Source organism: Crinia signifera, chromosome 2 (genome assembly GCF_055691185.1).
Source record: "Crinia signifera chromosome 2, ASM5569118v1, whole genome shotgun sequence".
NCBI classification, from domain to species: domain Eukaryota; kingdom Metazoa; phylum Chordata; class Amphibia; order Anura; family Myobatrachidae; genus Crinia; species Crinia signifera.
Genome location: NC_139218.1, coordinates 183,344,240 through 183,350,505, shown reverse-complemented (window position 1 = coordinate 183,350,505; position 6,266 = coordinate 183,344,240). Strand labels below are relative to the sequence as shown.

General features: G+C 47.8%; 1 pseudogene; it reads left to right on the top strand.

The window, feature by feature from the left end:
- Positions 1-5,883: 5,883 nt before the first annotated feature.
- Positions 5,884-6,002, top strand: LOC146061291 (5S ribosomal RNA; annotated as a pseudogene).
- The last annotated feature ends 264 nt before the right edge of the window (positions 6,003-6,266 follow it).

Below are 6,266 nucleotides of genomic sequence, written 5' to 3'. Positions count from 1 at the left end.
CACCAGATACATGCCACCATTACACCAGTTTCATCATATGTAACTTGCAGTTATACCATACCTCCCAACTGTCACGATTTTAGAGGGACAGTCCCGATTTTCGGGTCCTGTCCCTCTGTCCCACCCGCGGCAGGCATTGTCCCGCTGCGGGGGGGTGGCAGTTGGGAGACCCCCCAAACTAGTAGAATAGACGCTGTGCGCATGCGCACAGCGTCTATTCTCGTATGAAAATGAGGTCGCGGCTAATTAGCATAAGCCGCGCCCTCATTTGCATACGCCCCGCCCCTTTTTCGGACGCTCGCGCGGCTTCGCCGCGCGAGTGTCCCTATTTCGTCGGCTCAAAAGTTGGGAGGTATGGTTATACAGCCAGGCATACATAAGTATAACTGAACAGTGTTTGTGTGTGTGTATGGATGTTCCACAATAACTCTCAACGCTATAACTAATTATCTTCAAAATTTGCGCACTACCTTATCATCTTAAGGGATGATCTCAGTTTGAAGATGGGTTTAATTGGACGAGCCCTTAAGGGTGCTGTCATATGGACTCATGCTATTTCTGTTGTTTTCATGCATTGTGATATGTTTTTGGAAAGCTTATGACTTTCTGAATACAACACAGTAAGCAGACTACCTTAAGTGGACCCTTAAAGGCCTATAAGGGTCCATTAAATGAAAAACATTTTCACTTTACAAAACTTTTGACAAACTGATATTAATAAGCGACTTATTGGCAAAATGATCTGTGAATCGAACACAGTAGATATCATTGTAAAATCCATGTGAGATCGTTCCCCAGTCAGTTTGTTTATTCATTGAGGGTTTTCTGCCCTGCTGTGGTTAGGACATACTTGCATACCTGACCCTCTCCATGCGGGAGAAAATGCTCTCTTTCGGGACTTCCCTGGTAATGTATGATTGCCATCACCTGTGGGGAGATAGGTAAAGGTGTTTCACCACAGGTGCTGGCAATCATACATTACCAGGGAAGTCCAGGAACAGAGCATTTTCTCCCGCATGGAGAGGGTCAGGTAGGCAACTATGGGTTAGGTACGGAAGGTGGATAGTTACTGTATATCCCTTTCACACCAGCCACACAACAATTACCCAGCATTTTTGAGTGCTGGGTCATTTTGCTGGGTGCAGCCTGACACCAATTCACACCACCTGCAAATTACCTGGTTAAAGCTTTTCTACCCGGGGATTTTCTGAAAAACCCAGGTTTTCTGTGGTGTGAAAGGGTCAACACAGGTCTTAAATCATAGTTACATAGTGCCTAGTTCTAGTTCACTCTTTCTGACAAAATCCTCCTTAGATGGACAAAATCATGTGCACTGCAGGTGGGACAGATGTTACTTGTGCAGAGAGAATTAGATTTGGGTGGGGTTTTACTTTAAAGTGAGATCTATATTGCAGTGTAAAAGTAAAGCAGCCAGTATTTACCCTGCACAGAAACAAAATAACTCAAATCTAATTCTCTCTGCACATTTTACATCTGCCCCCCTGCAGTGCACATGGTTTTGTCCATCTCAAAAGGAATTTATCCATCTAAGAAGGAATTTGTCAGAAAGAGTGAACTAGAATTACCCCTATATTAGGTAAGGCTGAATAAGGTTTATAATATCTTATCCCTTGTTGTATAGTATGTTCTGAAGACAGATTATGTTTTTTTATTTGTACCCCTGGATGTTTTTAACCAATAAATGTTTATCCAACCTTATTTTAAACATATTTATTGGGTCTGCCGACACCACTTCTCCAGGAAGAGAGTTCCAAAGTTTGACTGCTCTGACCGTAAAGAAACTTTTTCTTCTAGAAGAACAAAATCTTTTTTCTTCTAATCTAAACTCATGCCCTCGTGTCCTAGATTCCTTTCTAGCAGGAAAAAAAGGTGTTTGCCAGTTCCTTATATTGGCCAACCCAAAGCGCGGAGAGCGCAGCGAGCCTGCGAGGGGCGGCGGTGCGCGTCCTCCTCCCCTACTATCCACGTCGGCGTGGAGTTGAGAATATAAAGTGTGGCGAGCGCAGCGAGCCACCGAGCCCGAAGTGTGGCGAGCACAGCGAGCCCCGTGAGGGGACGCGTATAACTTCACAGGTATACGTGGCCCCTCGCGGGGCTCGCCACGCTTCGGGCTCGGTGGCTCGCTGCGCTCGCCACACTTTATATTCTCAATTCCACGCCGACGTGGATAGTAGGGGTATGAAAAGGTCGGAGGACGCGCACCGCCGCCCCTCGCGGGCTCGCTGCGCTCGCCGCGCTTTGGGTTGGCGTCAATCGTGGGGTGACGCTCACAATGGGGTTGCTTAACTTTTTAACGATAACGGGGCCATAAAAAATGTGAAATGGGTCATATTGGCCCATTTAACATTGTTTGCTATGTAAAATGGACTTAATCAAGTCCACCTCATCTTGTGCCATTATAATGGCACAAGACCGACGCAATGCTCCCGATTTCAATGTTAAAAATATTTTAACATTGAAGCCTATGGCAAAATCGCGTCCATCTTGTCGGGCGCGTCGTGGGTCATGTTAATGCACGCGACCGACGCGATGGTCCCGATTTTGCCTTTGCCAGCAAAATGGGCCTGATTTCAAAGGAAATCGTGTCCATCGCGTCCATCGTGTACCTTAACTTTAAGGTACACCATGGACAAGATTGTGGCCGTGCTAGGAAACAAGTACCGACTTTTCAGACTGCTTGAATCACTGACTGAGATCAGAAAAGTCATCAGCCTGATGGTCAGCAACATGGAGTCGCGACCCTATGCTGAGAAGGTCGGGACCCACTTTGGGGTCAGGACCCACAGTTTGAGAACCGCTGCTATATTATATTGAGCACTACACCCCAGTTTGTTGTCTATTTGGACTCCTAGATCCTTTTCAAGTACTGAATTAACCAATTCCTCCCCGATTCAGTTACAACCAGGGCCGAATTATAATGGGGGCACAAGGGGTCAGTACCCTTGGGCCCCCCTCTAGCTAGGGGCCCCCTGTGGTTAGCATGTATTTAAAAAAAAAATTTTAGCTAAAGATTTTGTGCATCGGAGTGGGGTAGTGCTGCAGCTTCACCGATCTGCCAATGTGACAATGATTAATGGTGCTGAGCTTTGGGAGCCAAGGCACACTGATTGCACAAGTGTGCAGTGCATTACTGGGAGTTGACTTAAGCCGGGTACACATCTATATAATCCCTATTTCTGGCAACCGTTCGGCCGACTGTACTCCCGTCGGACCGTCCACAAACAACAGCCGACACGCGCGTACACACCTGTACAATTTTACTTGCGACGTCTGATGTACTCCCGTCCAAACAGTCGCAAGAAAAAGATTGTACCACCGTACACACTGTCTCAATTTGGGCTATTGACACGTCACATGTGACCAAAATTATCATAATGGGCTGGGTTAGGGCATAATTATAGCTGTCACCCTTTAACCTATTAATAAAAAAACGGCGTGGGGTCCCCCCCACAGCCGTAACCAGCACCAGGCTGAAAGAGCCGGGGCTGGTATTAAAAAATCAGGAAACCCGACAAATAGGGCTTCGCTGATTTTTTAAAACCAGCCCCAGGCTCCAGGTCCGGGGCTGGTTCCCAAAATACGGGGGACAAAATGACCAGGAGTCCCCCGTATTTTAAGAACCAGCCCCAGGCCAAACCAGCCAGCAGGGTAATGCCACAGCCTGGGGACACTTATTATATAAGGTCCCGCGGCCAAAGCATTCAGCCCTCTGACCGGTCAGCCTGGCCAGGGGTCCTGGGGGAGTGGGACCCCCCCCAATAAAGGGGTCCCCCCCCCTTCAGGACTTACCTGACCAGGCTGAAGCCTGGTGCTGTCCCCGGTGGCCCTGTACAGTGGCCACCGGGCTGATCATTGTTTTAAAAAAATAGAATAAAAACTATTGTTTTTTCCTGTGGAACTATGAGTCCCAGCAAGCCTCCCCCGCATGCTGGGACTTGGAGAACCACAAGTCTCAGCATGCGGGGCATTAAAGGGCCCGCTGGCACTTGTAGTTCCACAGAAAAAAAAATTGTTAAATAAATACACACTGACACATTAGAAAAATAAAAGTTTAATACATACATTACACAAACACACTGATACTTACCTATCTTGAGCCCGTTGGTAGGTCCCAGGGTCCGGTCCGGTGGCTAGGTTCCGGGGCCTTGGTTCCGGGGCTGGTCCGGGTCCGGGGCTCCAGGACTTTCTCGGCTCCTGATTGGCCAGAAATCATTTTGAGCAGAGACGCCGAGGAAGAAGGATCTCTGTGTCTCTAGTGTATAGCGGAGGCGGAGTGGGTACCACTGCAGCCGGAAGCAGCGCGACTTCAACAGCAGATGCCGGGGTGGACGCCAGAGGACAGGTGAGTAGGATTTCCTTCCCCAGGTAACCCTTTGGATTACTACGGATCCAGGACCCCGGACTCTTCAGCCCTGGACCTGGTCCAGCCCTGGAACCAAGCCACCGGACCGGATCCTGGGACCTACCTATGGGATCAAGATAGGTAAGTATCAGTGTGTTTGTGTAATGTATGAATTAAACTTTTATTTTTCTAATGTGTCAGTATTTATCTAACTATTTTTTTTACTGTGGAACTACAAGACCCAGCGGGCCCTTTAATGCCCCGCAGGCTGGGACTTGTGGTTCTCCAAGTCCCTGCTTGTGGGGGAGGCTTGCTGGGATTCATAGTTCCACAGTTGAAAACAATAGTTTTTTCATCTATTTTATTTACACAAAGATCAGCCCGGTGGCCACCGCCCAGGGGCATCAAGGACAGCACCAGGCTTCAGCCTGGTCAGGTAAGTCCTGGAGGGGGGGACCCCTTAATTGGGGGGTCCCCACTCCCCCAGGACCCTGGCCAGGCTGACCGGTCAGCGGGCTGAATGCTTTGGCCGGGGGGACTTGTATAAAAAGTCTCCCCCCGGCTGTGGCATTACCCTGCTGGCTGGTTTGGCCTGGGGCTGGTTCTTAAAATACGGGGGACCCCTAGTCATTTTGTCCCCCGCATGAAGAAGCCGTCGGAGGCGAAACACGTGTCCAGCCGCCCCCCCCACGTCCCTATTGAACCAGCAGCAGGATCACTCCAGGTCGGCTCCCCAGCGAAGTTCCCACAGGACTTGACAAACAACCCCGGGATCCCTGAGCTGACACTTGCGCAAACGGACATCACCAAGTCCCAACCCAGCTATTTACTAACGTGCAGGAGACCACATCTACCTGCCGGAGCCACAGCAGGTTCAGGTACGGGAGCAACCTCAGACTGCAACTGCATCTGAGCTCTGCTCCATAGGATATTACTACACTGTGTCCAACTTTCATAATTTTTACGCAACCTTAAAACTGTATATAGGAGGAGGTGCTATTATTTAAGGCACAAGGTTAAACCACTTGACGTGTACAGGTTCATTCATTGCTTGATGAAATTGATACATCTGTTTCTGCTTCCCTGTTATACAAATCAAAGGCACTACTGACCGAAATTATCTGCAGCAACCCGTTGTGTTTGTGTGGGACTTCACCCAATTCAGTGACTCATATAAATGGCAATTTAGCTATACAATACTGGTGACATCTATAACTGTTGAATCTATAACCTATTGAACTGCCAGTGCTTGTCAGTGATTTTGACAGAGGTCTTACCCATTACAAACGGTGAAGTGTTCATAATTATCACATTTTCAAACCTGCAGAATGTATTTTGGATTAACACCAAACATAGAATATATCTAGCTAGCGCAGTGCGCCTATATTAATTTAAACTACCTGCCTACAATCACAGTGCCATCATATCTGTGGTTATAACCTAGAACCATATCTGTAAACTAATCCTGGTGATACCGGCAGTTGACTGGAGCCACTGTCTGTGAATTAAGTCCCCATTCATTATACCATCATACCTCACTGGTCTGCCCAATACCCTTCCGAACTTGGAAGCCAAGCAGTGAAGGGCCTGGGCAGTACCCAGGTGGGTGACCCCTGGAGAAGTCCAGGTGTGGTATCACTTTTGCGGGGTCGCAGTGTCACAAGATAAGTGGCTTTAGAGCCGCCTACTGTCTGTGTTCCTAGAAACAGCCAATCCAGGCTAAAATTTAATATATAAGTACATATATGACGTGGGGCAGCAAATCCCCTTAAATAATAATTTTTTACCCCTGGGGATTAATCTCATTTTTGCAGCCTACGGTCACTCTGGTTCATATACCTGAGATGATTACATGCAGTAAATGATACATAAAAGTGTGGTTGAAATTGTTTTATTTGGAATA